The 21,774-nt window shown below is 43.8% G+C and overlaps 1 pseudogene; it reads left to right on the top strand.

Moving 5' to 3' along the window:
- The first annotated feature begins 904 nt into the window (after nt 1–904).
- LOC148145074 (uncharacterized) lies at nt 905–20,741 on the top strand (annotated as a pseudogene).
- Nucleotides 20,742–21,774: the final 1,033 nt, after the last annotated feature.

Below are 21,774 nucleotides of genomic sequence, written 5' to 3'. Positions count from 1 at the left end.
TGCTCGAAACGTTGACTCTCCTGCTCCTCGGATGCTGCCTGATCGGCTGTGCTTTTCCAGCACCACACTTTTTGACTCTGATCTCCAGCATCTGCAGTCCTCACTTTCTCCTAATTTATTTACATGTGCACCGGACATGGGCTGTGACCAGTCAACTTGGAGTCAGTCCCTGAAGCATCCCTGAGACTCTGAATCTCTTGTTTATATCTGTCAGCCAGGGCTCCCTGATTGGCCCAAGCAAGGAGCTCATAGTCAATGAGATCCACCTGGTTCCAATCATGACACTGGTCTCATGTTGATATTATGCTCAACTACTCTTCCTCCAACCGTACCAAGACATCTTTCTATTCCTTTCTTTCTCAAGTACTTATTGGTAGCTCTCAACCACTTTCTCAAGGGGAACTGGCAATAACTGTTGACCCACCCATACACATCCACATCCCATGAGTGAATTAAGCAAAATATTCACCTCAATCCCTCTGCTGTAGTGAAGTTCATATTCAAATCACCATTTATAAGTCAAGAAATTTCTTCTGAACTCTTTATCAGAGTTATTAATGCTGATCACGAATCCCTACATCTGTCCTGCAAATAGAATAATGAGCAGAATGTATTGTGGGTGACAGGGGTTATGGCCATTAGCTGGAGATCCAGCAAGAACTCATCAGGGATCCCAATAAATGGAAAACCTCAACAAAAAAAAACACAAAGAACTGCGGATGCTGGAAATCTGAACCAAAAACAGAAATTGCTGGAGAAGCTCAGCAGGTCTGGCAGCATCTGTGGAGAGAGAAACAGAGTTAACATTTCAAGTCCAGTAATCCTTCTCCAGAATGTTGACTTTACTTTCCTCCACAGATGCTGCCAGACCTGCTGAGTTTCACCAGCAATTTCTGTTTTTGAAATGGAATCACTCTCTGCAAGAGCTGCTGACCAATCAGGGGCTGGGATCTGTGCATTGCTCAGCAGCAGCACCATGGAGGCACTGGCTGGTGCTGATAAAGCACCCACTGGAGTTCTGGGATCATTGAGGGACTCAGGGCACAAGTGAGTATTGGCAGGAATGAGGAGGGGCTAAGCTTGAAGGGCAACACGTTGGTTTTTAACTGACATTCCCTGCTCCTCAGGTGGCTCCTCTGGTCTGGCACTGAGTGCCTGATAAAGCTAGACCCGCTATTATAGCGTTTCATATTTCCTATACTGCGGGCCTCCAACTCATTGGTGGGAGAATACTGGAGACTAGATGGATTGGGAATTAGTTACAAACCTCTATCAGGTCACCCACAATCTTTTCCTGTCTGGAGAAACGAGCCCAGAATCACAGAATCAAAGGAATCGTAGAATTAGACAGAACATTTAAGCTATTCAGGAAGAAAAATGCCATCACCCAGAGGGGGATATCTAAGGAATTCACAGCCACAGAAAGCAGTTGTGGCCAAAACATTAAATATTTTCAAGAAAGAGTTAGGTATAGTTCTTAGGGCTGAAGGGGTCAAAGGGAGTATGTAGGGATGCCTTACCAGCGACGCCCACATCCTGTGAATAAATCAAAATAGCCCAATAAAAATGCTAATTATTCTCATATACCCCCATGTGAGCAATGAGCAGTTGACCACAGTCCAATGGCAAAACAAGTTCGCAATCAGCTCTCCTGCTGCATTTGTTGCACTGGGACCCATTGCGATTGTCAGTCCTAACCTACCCTCACTTTGTCATCCTACAGACTACCCAGTACTAAAATATGTAAGTGTGATTATTCACAATTCTTACACCAATCCAGAGCCATTGCATACAACAGGAATCAATTTACGAGTGCTTACTAGAATTGGTGGATTATTAAATAGCTGTTTGGGTAAAAAACTGGTGAGTTGTTTGCATTCATTACTGCTTGTGGTACACAGTACATATTGTTCCCAGTTAGTGTTTAGACAGTTGGTTAAAGGATTAAGGCGTCATTCCAGCCCTTCAGGAATACAAATGGAATTCCTCCTCACAATTGCTAAGAAGAATATTCAGAAATGTTTTTGCATCTAACTGAAAGACAGCAGATTTACTTCTCTAAACCATTAGTAAATCTACAATAATCTATGAATTTTATGGGCATTGTTAACGTGTATTTCCCCTTCCCTATTTATTTATTTATACTTAGTTTCCCAGTGGTGAGATTTTAATTTGCACTGAGATCACAGTTGCAGACTGAATATCTAGCTCAGTCTGGTTATCCAGTCTGGGCTTGACCATTGGTGAGACGACTGACCCATCCTGAGGGCTTTTTTGGTGTGTTGTCATGAGACTTTAGGTATATTTAGGTTGTTTGCTTCTGTATTTCAGTGCTGCTCCCATTCTGCCTTAGGGCCTCTGCTCTGGAATTTTCTCCTTAAACCTTTCCCTCCCCATTCGGTTCTCTCCTTGAAGATGTAACTTAAAATCTCCCCTTTACTTGCCCTACATTTACGTTGTATTAATGGAATCTTTTTAATCAAAAAGGAAATCAGTGGCAGGGGGGTGCCTTTGTGGTGTAGTGGTAATGTCCGTCCTCTAATCCAGGAAGTCTGGGTTCAAGCTCCATCTACTCCAAAGGTGTGTAATAATATCTCTGAACAGGTTGATCAGAAAGTATGCATAATCATATTGACACTTTCAAGGGATTCCTGGCATTTGTGTCAATATTTATGCAGGAAGTTCTGAAGCAGAGGATTCATCAGAATGTGTTACTGTTTTCAGAAGATCTGAGTGTTAATATTTAGAGGAACAGTCTGTGTACACATCATTATAGAAAGGATAGATCAGTAGAAACAACACCTCCAGTGCTGTTTACCTGCAGATCTCACCTATTTGCTTGCAGCAACTTCATAGATTCTTATACATGATGTGAACATAGGCAGAAGCAGGAGTAGATCATCTGGCCACTTGAGCCTACTCCAGCATTTAATATGATTACAGCTGATCTGATTGCAAATTGTTGATCTGCTTACCTCTAATAACCTTTTACCCATGGAATCATAGAATTGTTACAGTGCAGAAGGAGGCTATTCAGCCCTTCATTCCTGTATTGGTTAAACTACCCAAATTCAACCGCCCAACTTTTCACCATATCGCTGTGTGTCATTTCTATCATCCAATACTCCCTTGAATGCCTCAATTAGACCTGTCTCCAACACATTTCCAGGTATTGTATTCCACACGCAAACTGTGTTAAAGTTTTCTTTCTCACACCATTCTTGTTTTGTTTGCACTTTAGATCTATGTCCTCTTGGTCGCTTTTCTTTCACAAGCATGAACAACTTCTCCCTACCTATCTTGTACAGCCTTCTCATGATGTCGAAAACTTCTATTAAATTTCCTCTCGGCCTTCTTCTCTGCAAGGAAACTGATATTGGTGTCACAACCATTAGGTGTCACCTTGCTTTATCCAGCCATCTGAATAAACTAATCCCTTATACGCTGTTGGTTGGTTGTAAAAACCCAATTGGTTCACTTGTGCCCTTCAGGGAAGAAAACTGTCATCCTTACCTGGTCTGGCTATATTAGACTACAGATCCAGAGCAATGTGGTTGACTCTTACCTACTGTCTGGGCAATTAAGGATGACCAAGCCAGCAACACCCACATCGGGTGAATACATTTTTTTAAAAAAGGAGCTGATGACATTGGCAAGTTGGCATGGCACAGTGGCTCAGTGGTTAGCACTGCTGCTTCATGGCGCCAGTGACCTGGATTGAATCCACCTTCAACGAACTGAGTGGAGTTTGCACATTCTCCCTGTCTCTGTGTGGGTTTCTTCCAGGTGCTCCAGCTTCCTCCCGTAGTGCAAAGATGTGCAGACTAGATGGATTAACCATGGAAAATACAGGGTTACAGGGATAAGGTAGGGGGATGGGTCTGACTGGGATACTCTTCAGAGGGTTGGTGAGGGCTCAGTGGGTGAAATGGCCTACTTCCACACTGTCGGGATTATATTATTCCGTGAAATGGACAAACATGGAACCCAGTGAAATTTAATGCTGTGAAGTGATTTATTTTGGAAGGACAAGCCTGGAAACGCAACATAAAATGAATGGTATAATACTAAAAGGCGATGCAGGAGCAGACAGCACTTGGGATATATACACACATTACTGTAAGTGACAGAGACTGTGTAGAGAGTGATTAATAAAGCATACAGAGTCCTAGGCTTTATAAATAGAAACATAAAAACAAAATGGTTATAAGGAACTTTTAACTGGTTCAGACTCAACTGGAAATACTTTTTCTAGTTCCGGACACCACACTTTCGAAAGGAATTGAATTGGGGGAGGCAATGGTCAAGTGGAATTATCACTGGACTATTAATCCAGAGACCCAGGTGGTCTGATGACCCAGGTTCAAATCCTGTCACTGCAGATGGTGGAATTTGAATTCAATAAAAATCTGGAATTAAGAATCTAATGATGACCATGAATCATGCCAATTATTGGGGAAAAATTCATCTGGTTTACTAATATCCTGTAGGGAAGAAAATCTGCCATCCTTACCTGGTCTGTCTGACATATGACCCAAGACCCACTGCAATGTGGTTCACTCTAAGCTGCCCTCTGAGCAATTATGGATGGGCAATAAATGCCGGTCTTGTCGGTGATGCCTACATCCCAGAAATAAATAAAATAAAAACTTTAAAAATTAGAAAGAAGGCAGAAACGAACTACAAGAATATTTTCAGGACTTCAGGTATAAAGAGGGATTGGAGAATCTGGGTAATTTTGTGAGGGTGAGGGAAGATTTGAAAATCATGAAGGCAATCAATAGAAGAAACCTGCTATTGGTGACGGGGTGTAGAACTAGAGAACACTAATATAAGGTGAATAGAACCACAGGAGACCTGAGGAAACACTTTCCTTGTATTAAAATCTGGAATACACTTCCTGAGAGTTTGATGAAAGTGGATTCAATCATTGCTTTCGAAAGGTTTTCAGGTAATTGATTAAAAAAGAAACTGTAGGACTAGCAAACAAAGGCAGAAGAATGGGATGAACAAAGTTGCATTGGCAGACAGCCAACATGAACAGCATGGGAAGAATGACCTCCATTTGTTGTTAACGTTTTATGATTAGGGCCTAAAAACTGGGCCTCATCCAGTGTGTGTTCAGACAGTTTCTCTGTACAAGAAAATGCTTGGTTGACCAGGGACACTGAGCAACATAGGGCAGAGGTTAGTGGGGTCAATGTGAAAGGACGAAAGCGACATAGAAAGATAGTCAGTTTTGGTGTGCCTTTAAAGATTGTAAGAAATTTGCATAAAATGCATAGTAAGCAACTCACTCAATCCATTCCATTGTTGATAATCTAAGAGTGGAAATCAGAATAAGTGTACTGTCCACCAAATTTTGGAAGTAAGAATCGTGCACTGTCTTTCAAATATGGAAATCAGAATAGTGTACTATCCTCCAAGGGTGGAAATCAGAATAGTGCACTGGCCTTCAAATATGGAAACCAGAAAAGTGTATTGTCCCCCAAATGTAGAAATCAGAATAGTGCACTGTCCCCCAAGTGTGGAAATCAGAATAGTGCAGTGTCCTCCAAGTGTGGAAAACAGAATAGTGTATTGTCCCCCAAATGTAGAAATCAGAATAGTGCACTGTCCCCCAAGTGTGGAAGTCAGAATAGTGCACTGGCCTTCAAATATGGAAATCAGAATAGTGTATTGTCCCCCAAATGTAGAAATCAGAATAGTGTATTGTCCCCCAAGTGTAGAAATCAGAATAGTGCACTGTCCCCCAAATATGGAAATCACAATAGTGCACTGTCCTCCAAATGAAGAAATCAGAATAGTGCACTGTCCCCCAAGTGTGGAAATCAGAATGGTGCACTGTCCCCCAAGTGTGGAAATCAGAATAGTGTACTGTCCTCCAACTGTAGAAATCAGAATGGTGAATTGTCCCCCAAGTGTAGAAATCAGAATAGTGCACTGTCCCCAAGATTAGAAATCAGAATAGTGCACTGTCCCCCAAGTGTAGAAATCAGAATAGTGTACTGTCCTCCAACTGTAGAAATCAGAATGGTGAATTGTCCCCCAAGTGTAGAAATCAGAATAGTGCACTGTCCCCAAGATTAGAAATCAGAATAGTGCACTGTCCCCCAAGTGTAGAAATCAGAACAGTGTACTGTCCCCCAAGTGTAGAAATCGGAATGGTGTACTGTCCTCCAAGTGTGGAAATCACAATATCGCACAGTCCTCCAAATATGGAAATCAGAATAGTGCACTGTCCCTCAAATGTGGAAATCAGAATAGTGCACTGTGCCACAAGTGTAGAAATCAGAATAGTGTACTGTCCTCCAAATGTAGAAATCAGAATAGTGCACTGTCCCCCAAGTGTGGAAATCAGAATAGTGCACTGTCCTCCAACTGTAGAAATCAGAATGGTGAATTGTCCCCCAAGTGTAGAAATCAGAATAGTGTACTGTCCCCAAGATTAGAAATCAGAATAGTGCACTGTCCCCCAAGTGTAGAAATCAGAACAGTGTACTGTCCCCAAGATTAGAAATCAGAATAGTGTACTGTCCCCCAAGTGTAGAAATCAGAATAGTGCACTGTCCCCCAAATGTAAATATCAGAATAGTGCACTGTCCCCCAAGTGTGGAAATCAGAATAGTGCACTGTCCCCCAAATGTAGAAATCAGAATAGTGCACTGTCCCCCAAGTGTGGAAATCAGAATAGTGCAGTGTCCTCCAAGTGTGGAAATCAGAATAGTGCAGTGTCCTCCAAGTGTGGAAATCAGAATAGTGCACTGGCCTTCAAATATGGAAATCAGAATAGTGTATTGTCCCCCAAATGTAGAAATCAGAATAGTGCACTGTCCCCCAAGTGTGGAAATCAGAATAGTGCACTGGCCTTCAAATATGGAAATCAGAATAGTGTATTGTCCCCCAAATGTAGAAATCAGAATAGTGTATTGTCTCCAAGTGTGGAAATCAGAATAGTATACTGTCCCCCAAGTGTGGAAATCAGAATAGTGCACTGGCCTTCAAATATGGAAATCACAATAGTGTATTGTCCTCCAAATGAAGAAATCAGAATAGTGCACTGTCCCCCAAGTGTGGAAATCAGAATGGTGTACTGTCCTCCAAATGTAGAAATCAAAATAGTATACTGTCCCCCAAGTGTGGAAATCAGAATAGTGCACTGTCCCCCAAGTGTGGAAATCAGAATAATGCACTGTCCCCCAAATATGGAAATCACAATAGTGCACTGTCCTCCAAATGTAGAAATCAAAATAGTATACTGTCCCCCAAGTGTGGAAATCAGAATAGTGCACTGTCCCCCAAGTGAAAATAGATAAGTCCCCTGGGCCTGATGGCATTTATCCTAGGATTCTCTGGGAAGCAAGGGAGGAGATTGCAGAGCCATTGGCCTTGATTTTTATGTCCTCTTTGTCTACAGGAGTAGTGCCAGAAGACTGGAGGATAGCAAATGTGGTTCCCTTGTTCAAAAAGGGGAGTAGGGATAACCCTAGTAACTATAGGCCGGTGAGTCTCACTTCTGTTGTGGGCAAAGTCTTAGAGAGAATTGTAAGGGATAGGATTTATGCACATCTGGATAGGAATAATGTGATCAAGGATAGTCAGCATGGTTTTGTGAAGGGCAGGTCGTGCCTCACAAACCTTATTGAATTCTTTGAAAAGGTGACGAAGGAGGTTGATGAGGGGAAAGCGGTAGATGTGGTATATATGGATTTTAGTAAGGCGTTTGATAAGGTTCCCCATGGTAGGCTACTGCAGAAAATACGGAGATATGGCATTGAGGGTGAGTTGGAGGTTTGGATTAGGAATTGGCTGGATGGAAGAAGACAGAGGGTAGTAGTTGATGGCAAAGTTTCTTCATGGAGTGCCGTCACTAGCGGTGTTCCGCAAGGATCTGTTTTGGGACCATTGCTGTTTGTCATTTTTATAAATGACCTGGAAGAGGGGTTAGAAGGTTGGGTGAGCAAGTTTGCGGATGATACGAAAGTCGGAGGAGTTGTTGACAGTGAGGAAGGATGTGGCAGGTTACAGCAGGATATAGAGAAGCTGCAGAGCGGGGCAGAAAGGTGGCAAATGGAATTCAATGTAGCTAAGTGTGAGGTGATTCACTTTGGGAAGAATAACAAAAAGATGGGGTACTGGGCTAATGGTCGGATACTTGGTAGTGTGGATGAGCAGAGGGATCTTGGTGTCCATGTACACAGATCCCTGAAAGTTGCCACCCAGGTAAATAGTGCGGTGAGGAAGGCATATGGCGTACTGGCTTTTATTGGTAGAGGAATTGAGTTCCGGAGTCCTGAGGTCATAATGCAGTTGTATAAGACTCTGGTGCGGCCGCATCTGGAATATTGTGTGCAGTTTTGGTCGCCATACTATAGGAAGGATGTGGAGGCACTGGAACGGGTGCAGAGGAGGTTTACCAGGATGTTGCCTGGTATGGAAGGAAGATCGTATGAGGAAAGACTGAGACACTTGGGGCTGTTTTCATTAGAGAAAAGAAGGTTTAGGGGTGACTTGATTGAGGTGTACAAGATGATTAGGGGGTTAGATAGGGTTGACAGTGTGAACCTTTTCCCGTGTATGGAGTCGGGTATTACAAGGGGGCATAGCTTTAAATTAAGGGGGGGTAGATGTAGGACTGAAGTTAGGGGTAGGTTCTTCACTCAGCGAGTCGTAAGTTCATGGAATGCCCTGCCAGTAGCAGTGGTGGACTCTCCCTCTTTATGGGCATTTAAGCGGGCATTGGATAGGTATATGGAGGATAGTGGGTTAGTATAGGTTAGGTGGGCTTGGATCGGCGCAACATCGAGGGCCAAAGGGCCTGTACTGCGCTGTATTCTTCTATGTTCTATGTTCTAAGTGTGGAAATCAGAATAGTGTACTGTCCTCCAACTGTAGAAATCAGAATGGTGAAATGTCCCCCAAGTGTAGAAATCAGAATAGTGCACTGTCCCCAAGATTAGAAATCAGAATAGTGCACTGTCCCCCAAGTGTAGAAATCAGAATAGTGTACTGTCCTCCAACTGTAGAAATCAGAATGGTGAATTGTCCCCCAAGTGTAGAAATCAGAATAGTGCACTGTCCCCAAGATTAGAAATCAGAATAGTGCACTGTCCCCCAAGTGTAGAAATCAGAACAGTGTACTGTCCCCCAAGTGTAGAAATCAGAATAGTGTACTGTCCCCCAAGTGTAGAAATCGGAATGGTGTACTGTCCTCCAAGTGTGGAAATCACAATATCGCACAGTCCTCCAAATATGGAAATCAGAATAGTGCACTGTCCCTCAAATGTGGAAATCAGAATAGTGCACTGTGCCACAAGTGTAGAAATCAGAATAGTGTACTGTCCCCCAAATGTAGAAATCAGAATAGTGCACTGTCCCCTAAGTGTGTAAATCAGAATAGTGTACTGTCTTCCAAATGTAGAAATCAAAATAATGTACTGTCCCCCAAATGTGGAAATCAGAATAGTGCACTGTCTCCCAAGTGTGGAAATCAGAGTAGTGCACTGTCCCCCAAGTGTGGAAATCAGAATAGTGTACTGTCCTCCAAATGTAGAAATCAGAATAGTGCACTGTCCCCCAAGTGTAGAAATCAGAATAGTGCACTGTCCCCCAAGTGTGGAAATCAGAATAATGCACTGTCCTCCAAGTGTGGAAATCAGAATAGTGTACTGTCCTCCAAATGTAGAAATCAAAATAGTGTACTGTCCCCCAAGTGTGGAAAACAGAATAGCGCAATGTCCCCCAAGTGTAGAAAGCAGAATGGTGCACTGTCCTCCAAGTGTGGAAATAAGAGTAGTGCACTGTCCCCCAAGTGTGGAAATCAGACTAGTGTAGTGTCCTCCAAATGTAGAAATCAGAATAATGCACTATCCCCCAAGTGTAGAAATCACAATAGTGCACTGTTCCCAAGTGTAAAAATCAGAATAGTGCACTGTCCCCCAAGTGTGGGAATCAGAATCGTGCACTGTCCCCAAGTGTGGAAATCAGAATAGTGCACTGTCCCCCACGTGTGGAAATCAGAATAATGCACTGTCCCTCAAGTGTAGAAATCAGAATAGTGCACTGTCCTCCAAGTGTAGAAATCACAATGGTGTACTGTCCTCCAAGTGTGGAAATCACAATATCGCACAGACTTCCAAATATGGGAACCAGAATAGTGCACTGTCCCCCAAGCATGGAAATCAGAATAGTGCACTGTCCCCCAAGTGTAGAAATCAGAATAGTGCACTGTCCTGCAAATGTGGAAATCAGAATAGTGCACTGCCCCCCAAGTGTGGAAATCACCATAGTGCTCTGTCCCCCAAGTGTGGAAATCAGCATAGTGCACTGTCCTCCAAGCATGGAAATCAGAATAGTGCACTGTCCCCCAAGTGTAGAAATCAGAATAGTGCACTGTCCTGCAAATGTGGAAATCAGAATAGTGCACTGCCCCCCAAGTGTGGAAATCACCATAGTGCACTGTCCTCCAAGTGTGGAAATCAGCATAGTGCTCTGTCCCGCAAGTGTGGAAATCAGAATAGTGCACTGTCCCCCAAGTGTAGAAATCAGCATAGTGCACTGTCCCCCAAGTGTGGAAAACAAAATAGTGTATTGTCCTCCAAGTGTAGAAGTCAGAATAGTGTACTGTCCTCGAAGTGTTGAAATCAGAATAGTGCACTGTCCCCCAAGTGTAGAAATCAGAATAGTGCACTGTCCTCGAAGTGTTGAAATCAGAATAGTGCACTGTCCCCCAAGTGTAGAAATCAGAATAGTGCACTGTCCTGCAAATGTGGAAATCAGAATAGTGCACTGCCCCCAAGTGTGGAAATCAGAATAGTGCACTGTCCTTCAAATGTAGAAATCAGAATAGTGCACTGTCCACCAAGTGTGGAAATCAGAATAGTGCACTGTCCTTCAAATGTAGAAATCAGAATAGTGCACTGTCCCCCAAATATGGAAATCAGAATAGCGCATTTTCCCCAAGTGTGGAAATCATAATAGTGCACTATCCTCCAAGTGTGGAAATCAGAATATTGCACTGTCTCCAAATATGGAAATCAGAATAGCGCATTGTCCCCCAAGTGTGGAAATCAGAATAGTGCACTGGCCTCCAAGTCTAGAAATCAGAATAGTGCATTGTCCCCCAAGTGTAGAAATCAGCATAGTGCACTGTCCTCCAAGTGTAGAAATCACAATATCGCACAGTCCTCCAAATATGGGAACCAGAATAGTGCACTGTCCCCCAAGCATGGAAATCAGAATAGTGCACTGTCCTCCAAGTGTGGAAATCAGCATAGTACTCTGTCCCCCAAGTGTGGAAATCAGCATAGTGCACTGTCCTCCAAGTGTGGAAATCAGCATAGTGCTCTGTCCCCCGAGTGTGGAAATCAGCATAGTGCACTGTCCTCCAAGTGTGGAAATCAGAATAGTGCACTGTCCCCCAAGTGTAGAAATCAGCATAGTGCACTGTCCCCCAAGTGTGGAAAACAAAATAGTGTATTGTCCTCCAAGTGTAGAAGTCAGAATAGTGTACTGTCCTCGAAGTGTTGAAATCAGAATAGTGCACTGTCCCCCAAGTGTAGAAATCAGAATAGTGCACTGTCCTCGAAGTGTTGAAATCAGAATAGTGCACTGTCCCCCAAGTGTAGAAATCAGAATAGTGCACTGTCCTGCAAATGTGGAAATCAGAATAGTGCACTGCCCCCAAGTGTGGAAATCAGAATAGTGCACTGTCCTTCAAATGTAGAAATCAGAATAGTGCACTGTCCACCAAGTGTGGAAATCAGAATAGTGCACTGTCCTTCAAATGTAGAAATCAGAATAGTGCACTGTCCCCCAAATATGGAAATCAGAATAGCGCATTTTCCCCAAGTGTGGAAATCATAATAGTGCACTATCCTCCAAGTGTGGAAATCAGAATATTGCACTGTCTCCAAATATGGAAATCAGAATAGCGCATTGTCCCCCAAGTGTGGAAATCAGAATAGTGCACTGGCCTCCAAGTCTAGAAATCAGAATAGTGCATTGTCCCCCAAGTGTAGAAATCAGCATAGTGCACTGTCCTCCAAGTGTAGAAATCACAATATCGCACAGTCCTCCAAATATGGGAACCAGAATAGTGCACTGTCCCCCAAGCATGGAAATCAGAATAGTGCACTGTCCTCCAAGTGTGGAAATCAGCATAGTACTCTGTCCCCCAAGTGTGGAAATCAGCATAGTGCACTGTCCTCCAAGTGTGGAAATCAGCATAGTGCTCTGTCCCCCGAGTGTGGAAATCAGCATAGTGCACTGTCCTCCAAGTGTGGAAATCAGAATAGTGCACTGTCCCCCAAGTGTAGAAATCAGCATAGTGCACTGTCCCCCAAGTGTGGAAATCAAAATATTGTACTGTCCTCCAAGTGTAGAAGTCAGAATAGTGTACTGTCCTCGAAGTGTTGAAATCAGAATAGTGCACTGTCCTGCAAATGTGGAAATCAGAATAGTGCACTGCCCCCCAAGTGTGGAAATCAGAATAGTGCACTGTCCTTCACATGCAGAAATCAGAATAGTGCACTGTCCACCAAGTGTGGAAATCAGAATAGTGCATTGTCCTTCAAATATGGAAATCAGAATAGTTCACTGTCCTTCAAATGTAGAAATCAGAATAGTGCACTGTCCACCAAGTGTGGAAATCAGAATAGTGCACTGTCCCCCCAATATGGAAATCAGAATAGCGCATTGTCCCCCAAGTGTGGAAATCAGAATAGTGCACTGTCCTCCAAGTGTGGAAATCAGAATAGAGCACTGTCCTCCAAATGTAGAAATCAGAATAGAGCACTGTCCTCCAAATGTAGAAATCAGAATAGTGCACTGTCCCCCAAGTGTGGAAATCAGAATAGTGCACTGTCCTTTAAATATGGAAATCAGCTTAGCGCATTGTCCCCCAAGTGTGGAAATCAAAATAGTGCACTGTCCCCCAAGTGTAGAAGTCAGAATAATGCACTGTATAGTGCACTGTTCTCTAAGTATATTCTAATGAAGATTCAGTGCAAGTTCAGCATCACATTTCTGCTTTCCAATTCCATTACCCTGGTGATTTATTGGCTGTTTTGGAATGTTGATTAGGAGGGTTGCTTAGTGAGGGGATGTGGAGAAGCTGCTGAACCAAAGCTCACAGGATACAATCACTGGCAAAATAAATTCAATCTAATGCTCAAAGTCATTCAGGACCAGTAGACCAGGTTAAGGCACAGCGCCAATCCGGTACTAACATGATCTAATTTACAATTGACCTTGAGCTCTATCATGATATTTGGTTAACTTTGTTGATAACAATGTAATGTTGACTGGAGCCTACAATGAATAATTGGCCACCACTTCTAAATAATTTATGTTTTCCTCCTGGGTTAAAGGGCACCTATATACTTGGTTCTATTTTCTACACCACATTACACCATTTGTTGTTCTTTCCCATTAGGTCAGACCTGCTGGGCCCATCTGTTTAATCCCTTTTAATCTGTGTGTTGTTGTAATCTGAATGTTACTACTCTCATTCACAGTTTTTGTTTGCCGCTGATCAGCAATATTCCACTCGCTCCTTGTATGGCTGTCTTTAGTACTGATTACATAATTATAAGCATTTTTCAGAGGGTTGTGTGTTGATGCGTACATTGTTGAGTGTGAGAGAATTTGGCAGTATGTGCATGTGCATGAGTGCAACTGTATGTATGCCTGAGTATGTATGTACGCATATGTGTGCGAGAGTGTGTATCTGTATTTAAGAGAGACAGAGTGTGTGTGTGTGCGTGTGTGTGTGTGAGAGAGAGAGAGTTAAGTGTGTATATAGTATCACTCTGTTTGTAGAATCCATTACACACCTCTGAAGCAGTCAGGAGTGCATGTGTACGCACATGCACACACACACACACAGACCTTCATACAGATTCTCATACAGACTCACTCACTCAGACTAACTGACTCTCAGACTAACTCACACAGACTAACTCACACAGACTAATTCACTCATAAAGTCATAGAGTCATAGAGGTGTATAACATGGAAACAAACCCTTTGGTTCAAATTGTCCATGCTGACCAGATATCCTAAACTAATCTGGTCCCATTTGCCAGCACTTGGCCCATATCCCTCTAAGGTAAAAATAAGGACTGCAGATGCTGGAAACCAGATTCTAGATTAGAGTGGTGCTGGAAAAGCACAGCAGGTCAAGCAGCATCCGAGGAGCAGGAAAATCTGGAGGCACTCTGCCTCTATTCCTATGTAGAACTTTTGCCCGAAATGTCGATTTTCCTGCTCCTCAGATGCTGCCTGACCTGCTGTGCTTTTCCAGCACCACTCTAATCTAGAACCCATATCCCTCTAAACCCTTCCGGTTCATATACCCACCCATATGCCTTTTAAATGCTGTATTTGTACCAGCTTACACCACTTCCTCTGGCTGCTCATTCCATACACGCACCACCATCTGCGTGAAAAAGTTGCCCCTTATGTCCCTTTTATATCTCTCCCCTCTCACCTTGAATCTATGCCCTCTAGACTAAATGGTGAGAGAGCATTTATTATCCATTCCTCATTGTTGTAGAGTCAGAGTCATACAGCATGAAGACAGAAACTTCAGTCCAACCAGTCCATGCTGAACATAATCCCAAACTAAACTAGTCCCACCTGCCTGCTGCTGGTCCATATCCCTCCAAACCTTTCCTATTCATGAACTTGTCCAAATGGCTTTTAGAGTCATAGAGTCGAAGGGATATACAGCACAGAAACAGACCCTTTGGTCCAACCTGTCCATGCTGACCAGATATCCCAACCCAATCTAGTCCCACCTGCCAGCACCCAGCCCATATCCCTCCAAATGCTTCCTATTTATATACCCATCCAGATGCCTTTTAAATGCTGTAATTGTACCAGCCTCCACCACTTCTTCTGGCAGCTCATTCCATACACATACCACTCTCTGTGTGAAAAAGTTGCCCCTTAGGTCTCTTTTATATCTTTTCCCTCTCACTTAAACCTATGCCATCTAGTTCTGGACTCCCCCACCCCAGGGAAAAGACTGTGTCTATTTATCCTATCTATGTTCTGCATGATATTATAAACCTCTATAAGGTCACCCATCAGCCTCTGATGCTCCAGAAAAAACAGCCCTAGCCTATTCAACCTCTCCCTTTGCTCAAATCCCCCAACCTGGCAACATCCTTGTAAATCTTTTCTGAACCCTTTCAGGTTTCACAACACCCTTCTGACAAGAAGGAGATCAGAATTGTATGCAATATACCAAAAGTGGCCTAACCAATGTCCTGTACAGCTGCAACATGACCTCCCAACCCCTATACTCAATGCTCTGATCAATAAAGAAAAGCATACCAAATGCCTTATTCACTATCCTATCTACCTGCAACTATACTTTCAAGGAACTATGAACCTGTTTGTTCAGTAACACTCTGGAGGACCTTACCAGTGAGTGTATAAGTCCTGCTCTGATTTGCTTTCCCAAAATGCAGCACCTCACATTTATCTAAATTAAATGTGTTACTCCATCTGCGACTCCTCAGCCCATTGGCTCATCTGATCAAGATCCCATTGTAATCTGAGGTAACCTTTTTCACGGTCCACTAGACCTCCAATTTTGGTGTCATCTGCAAACTTACTGACTATACCTCAGACTAACTCACAGACTAACTCACTCTCAGACCAATTAACTCTCAGGCTAACTCTCCCAGACTAATTCACTCTCAGACTAACTCTCACAGACTAACTCTCAAACTCACACATTTACGATGTATCGGCAGCACATGGAGTGCAGTGGTTTAGAAAAGTGCTTCACCACTACTTTCTGGAGATGGGCCATAAACATTGGCCTAGCAAATGATAGCCACATCCTTTGAAAGTCATATATATAATGAATCAGGTCATGACAGAATAGTCTCCCTCAGCATCACTATCAACGTAACTCCCAGAAAGACTTTCCAATTATTATTGGAATATTATTAATTATTTATTTTAGTACTTTTGGTTGAGGGATAAGCATTGGCCCAAGTTTCTATTCTTCAATATATTGCTGTGAAATCACCTGGGATTTGACCTGAAAGACAGTGCTTCTAGCAGCACAGCAGTCTCTCACAGGGAAGATCAGCCTTGATTGTATGTTCATGTTTCTGTAGTGGAACATGAGCCCCAAAAACATTTGAGTCAGAGGTGACACTGTTACCCAAAGAGGCCATGGCTAGCACACTTAAAAGCAGCTGGTAGCTGTCAATTTAAAGCATTTAATCATCTCTTCAACCGGGATAATTTCTTACAGGCATAGTCTTTGTACGCATTCTGACTCTCATTAAAATGCTCCCCTGTCATTCTCCCCCTCCATCATCATCTCTCAGTTTTCCTTCGACATTCACCTCTCCATTCAGCAGAATAGGGAAGTTTGGCCAATGGACTTTAACTTTATCACAGCATATTGGTTCAGCAAGTCATGCTAATTATTTGTAAACTATTTATGGCAGAGCATGAAATTCATTGCAAAGTTCCGGTTGGTTTTTCAAGAAGTCTCAAGTCAGCACATTCAGTAAAACTAGTTCCACTCTGTGACCTGTTGTGAAACTAAGGAGGTCTCTATGGACAAACATTTCCAAGTTAATCACACACATGGGTGCACACATTGACATTCAAAGATACACATACAGATGCACACAGCCAAACACTGACACAGAAAGACACACACACAAAACATAGATACATGCAAACACAGACAAACACACGTACAGACTGATACACAGACACCCCTCACACAGACACACCCACACCCACAACCACAACCACACCCATGCACACATATACCCGTGCACTTAAACACACAGAGGTGTGCTACAGCAAACAAACATAGACATTGGTGGAGAAACTCAGCAGGTCTGGCAACATCTGTGGAAAAGGAAACAGAGTTAATGTTTTGAGTCCAATATGCCTCTTCTTCAGAGATGTGCTGGAGCATTTGGTTATGCTACTGGACCGAGTTAGAATAAGAATCTAGAGGCAGTAATTCTAATCACACTTGGCAGCTGAAAGAATTTAAAAATGGTTATGTAAATGCATCTGGAAACATTAGTCTCAGCAATGATTGCTGGGAAATTATCAAATTGCCATAAAAGGGGATTCCAATGCCATAGGCAGCTGAAAGTATGGTTGCAAGTGAGGGAGAGTTGGAAACTGAGGATGCACATGAGGCCAAAATTGGGGGAATGCGGAGATCCTGGAGGATTGTAAGGTTGGAGGAGATTACAAATATAAGTGATGGAGAAAGTTGAAAACATGTCTGAGAATTTTAAGATTGAGACATTAACTGTACACCGATGCCAGTGAACGCTGGGGTGAGAGGGTGAGCTAGATACAATATGACTTCTGCTATGGACAGCTGAGTTTGTGGATGAGCTAACTCTTATAGAGGGTGTAAAGTGGGAAGTTGGCCAGGACAATGTTAAATTTGGAGGGAACCCAAAGGCCTCGAGAGAATTGCCTCTGTAAATGGGCTGGGGTGGGGCAGAAACAGCCAAATTTTTTGGAAGATCTTTTTAAGTGGTTCTGGTCATACAGTGGACATTGGGTCAGAATTTAACTCAGGGTTAATTAGATTGGAGTTGAACTTGTCAACTTGCCAATCAGTAACCAGGAAAGAGCATGGAGTTTGTGATGAGGGAAGAGAGTTTGTAACAGTGACTAGTTTGGCTCTTCCAAATACTTTGTTGAAGGGAAGTTCCGCTCATCCAAAACTGAATGCTGAGCAAGCACTATGGCCAATCAGAGACAGTTGACGAGCTGAGAGAGTTGGCCATGATGTCGAACTGAGTGAGGTCAGTATACATGTGAAATGTATTTTCGGATAATGTCACTGAGGGGTGTTATGGACCAGGCCAGACCCCCTTAAAACATTTCAAGAAAGTAGCCCAGACCCTAACTTTGTTAGTTGTTTTAAGCAGGTGTAACGTGGATGTATCAGGAGGGATGTAATTGATCAAACCATGTAGTTCTAAACAAAACAGAATTTATTTACAAGATTACCAAATGAAATACAAACAAAAGAGAACAGGATACCAAATAACTTAATCTATCTGAAAACCCAACAAATTATACCAATTTAATGAAGTTGTTCCAAATACTTGCAACGATCCCCCTAAACACCCCTTGGCACAAAAGGGAAAATCAAACCCAGGATCTTACAGGAGAGATGTCAGACAGAGAGAGGACAAGCCTGGAGCTGCTTTGTTGGGTCCAGCAGCTTTTTCTACTGCCTGACAGCTTTCAGTATACAGAGGAAGCTCGATTCTTTGGCATTCGATTATCCAAATATCGGATTATCCGGCAAGATCACAAGGTCCCGATGCTCAGTTAAACTATGTTATCCTGCACTGAAAATGTGTTGCTGGAACAGCGCAGCAGGTCAGGCAGCATCCAGGGAACAGGAGAATCGACGTTTCGGGCATAAGCCCTTCTTCAGGAATGAGGAAAGTTTGTCCAGCAGGCTAAGATAAAAGGTAGGGAGGAGGGACTTGGGGGAGGGGCGTCGGAAATGCGATAGGTGGAAAGAGGTCAAGGTGAGGGTGATAGGTCAGACTGGGGTGGGGGCGGAGAGGTCAGGAAGAAGATTGCAGGTTAGGAAGGCGGTGCTGAGTTCAATGGATTTGACTGAGACAAGGTGGGGGGAGGAGAAATGAGGAAACTGGTGAAATCCGAGTTCATCCCTTGTGGTTGGAGGGTTCCTAGGTGGAAGATGAGGCGCTCTTCCTCCAACCGTCGTGTTGTTGTGGTCTGGCGATGGAGGAGTCCAAAGACCTGCATATCCTTGGTGGAATGGGAGGGGGAGTTGAAATGTTGAGCCACAGGGTGGTTGGGTTGGTTGGTCTGGGTGTCCCAGGGGTGTTCTCTGAAACGGTCCGCAAGTAGCCGGCCTGTCTCCCCAATATAGAGGAGGCCACATCGGGTGCAGAGGATGCAATAGATGATGTGTGTGGAGGTGCAGGTGAATTTGTGGCTGATATGGAAGTTTCCTTTGGGGCCTTGGAGGGAGGTGAGGGGGGAGGTGTGGGCGCAAGTCTTGCACCTCCTGCGGTTGCAGGGGAAGGTGCCGGGAGTGGAGGTTGGGTTGGTGGGGGGTGTGGATCTGACGAGGGAGTCACGGAGGGAGTGGTCTTTACGGAATGCTGATAGGGGAGGGGAGGGAAATATATCCTTGGTGGTGGGGTCCGTTTGGAGGTGGCGGAAATGACGGCGGATGATACGCTGTACATGGAGATTGGTGGGGTGGTAGGTGAGGACCAGTGGGGTTCTGTCCTGGTGGCGGTTGGAGGGGCGGGGTTCAAGGGCGGAGGAGCGGGAAGTGGAAGAGATGCGGTGGAGGGCATCGTCGACCACGTCGGGAGGGGGGGGGGAAATTGCGGTCCTTGAAGACGGAGGCCATCTGGGTTGTACGTTTTTGGAACTGGTCCTCCTGGGAACAGATGCGGCGGAGATGAAGGAATTGGGAGAATGGGATGGCGTTTTTACAGGGGGCAGGGTGGGAGGAGATGTAGTCCAGGTAGCTGTGGGAGTCGGTTGGTTTGTAGTAGATGTCCGTGCTGATTCGGTCGCCTGAGATAGAAATAGAAAGGTCGAGGAAGGGGAGGGAGGAATCTGAGACTGTCCATATGAATTTGAGGTCAGGGTGGAAGGTGTTGGTGAAGTGGATGAACTGTTCAACCTCCTCGTGGGAGCACGAGGCGGCGCCGATACAGTCATCGATGTAGCGGAGGAAAAGGTGGGGGGTGGGGCCAGTGTAGTTGCGGAAGATGGACTGTTCCACATACCCTACGAAGAAGCAGGCATAGCTGGGGCCCACGTGGGTGCCCATGGCTACTCCTTTTGTTTGGAGGAAGTGGAAGGATTGGAAAGAGAAGTTGTTCAGGGTGAGGGCCAGTTCAGTCAGTCGAAGGAGGGTGTCAGTGGAAGGGTACTGGTTGGTACGGCGGGAAAGGAAGAAGCGGAGGGCTTTGAGTCCATCGTGATGGGGGATGGAGGTGTACAGGGACTGGAGGTCCATGATGAAGATAAGGCGTTGGGGACCGGGGAAGCGAAAATCATGGAGGAGGTGGAGGGCATGGGTGGTGTCCCGAACGTAGGTGGGTAGTTCTTGGACTAAGGGGGACAGGTTTAATTATCTGGAATTTGGTTAAATGATCGAAATATTCCCCACCTGTGTCCTTTGGATAATGGAGGTTCCTCTGTATAGCCAGACAAGAGAAAAGCTGAGCTCGGAGAATTGGCCACTCCCCTTTCATTGTATAAGTGTTTTTTTTAATTTAATTTAAAAGCCTGTTAGCTATAATCAAACTGGCCCTAAAACCCTTCAACTTAGATTTTCGGAGTCTGTGTCTTTTACAACCTCTCTGAAAAAAAAAACAAATACAAAGGAGCAGCTTTGTCACAGTGGAAACGGTTAGATGAAACATTGGAAGGTACCAAGTATAAATTCTACACGCTCAGTTCGTACATAAACACACACAAAGGAACAGGAGGAGGCCATTCAGCCTGTCAAGCCTGCTCCACCATTTAATACAATCATGGATGATTGAACATTTCAATGACTTTTACCCACATTATCCCCATAACCCTGTACACTACTGGTAATCAGAAATCTATCAATCTCTACCTTAAACACATTTTCACAGCCTTCTAAGGTAGAGAATTCCAAAGGTTCATAACCCTCTGAGTAAACCAATTTCTCTTTATCTCAGGTCTAAGTGACTTCTCCTCATTATGAAACGTCTTCCCCTGGTTCTAGATTCACCAACTATAGGAAACATCACACCAGCATTTAATCTGTCAATCTATCCCTTTAAGTCTTTTTAAGTTTCAATGAGATCACTACTCATTCTTCAAAAACTCTGGAGAATACAGGCTTATTTTCCCCAATCTCTTCTCATAGGACTGTCTCATCATCCCAGAAACAAGTCCAATGTACCTTGATTGCCCTCCCTCTAAGGAAATAATTTCGTCCAAAGTTAAGGGACCAAAACCACACATAGTACTCAAGTTATGGACTTACCAATCCAACTGAAGGAAGATCTCAATACTCCTGTACTTAAATCCTCTTGTGGTAAAGGCTAACTTACAATTAGCATTCGTAACAGCTTGCTGCATTGGCATGCTAGCCTTCTGTAATGTATTGCTAAGAACAGTTAGGTCCCAATATGCATCTAAATCTAAACAATTGAATGAGGAGTGAGTTGCCTGCAATAGACTGGGTAACTTTATTAAAAAGCATTGTAGTGAACAGACAATGGTAATACTTAAAGAGCAAATGCACACATTATAGCAGTTATCCATTCCTTTTAGTTAAAGGAGCTCACAGGAAATGTGGCCCAACCATGGTTAAAAAAGAAGTAAAGGATGGTATTACATTCAAAGAGGAGTCATATAAAGTTGCTAGGAAAAGCAGCAAGCCTGAAGACTGGGAGCAATTTTGAACTCAGCTGCTGGGAGCCATCCCTCTGCCCTTGCTTCCAGATTCATCTCTCTCACTCTGCCTGAAATTACTAACTCCAACTTACTTCTCTACCCACCCTACACCTTGTCTATCCACATGACTTGCTTTATACCTTGATCCTCTATAATCCTGGGCCTCTATAACCTTTCTGGCAGCAACTATGGTTACCTCCAGGTCAACGGTATGAGAGATCTTCTAGCCTCTAACTGGCTTCATTGTGTGGGACCTCTGCTCTTGTGGTCTCAATTCCACGTGAAAGCCTGAGACCTTGGCTCAAAGTGTCAGCA

Source organism: Chiloscyllium plagiosum, unplaced genomic scaffold (genome assembly GCF_037043375.1).
Source record: "Chiloscyllium plagiosum isolate Xiang-an unplaced genomic scaffold, Cpla_swu_hap1 HiC_scaffold_26, whole genome shotgun sequence".
Classification (NCBI taxonomy): domain Eukaryota; kingdom Metazoa; phylum Chordata; class Chondrichthyes; order Orectolobiformes; family Hemiscylliidae; genus Chiloscyllium; species Chiloscyllium plagiosum.
This window is presented reverse-complemented; position numbering and strand designations above follow the sequence as displayed.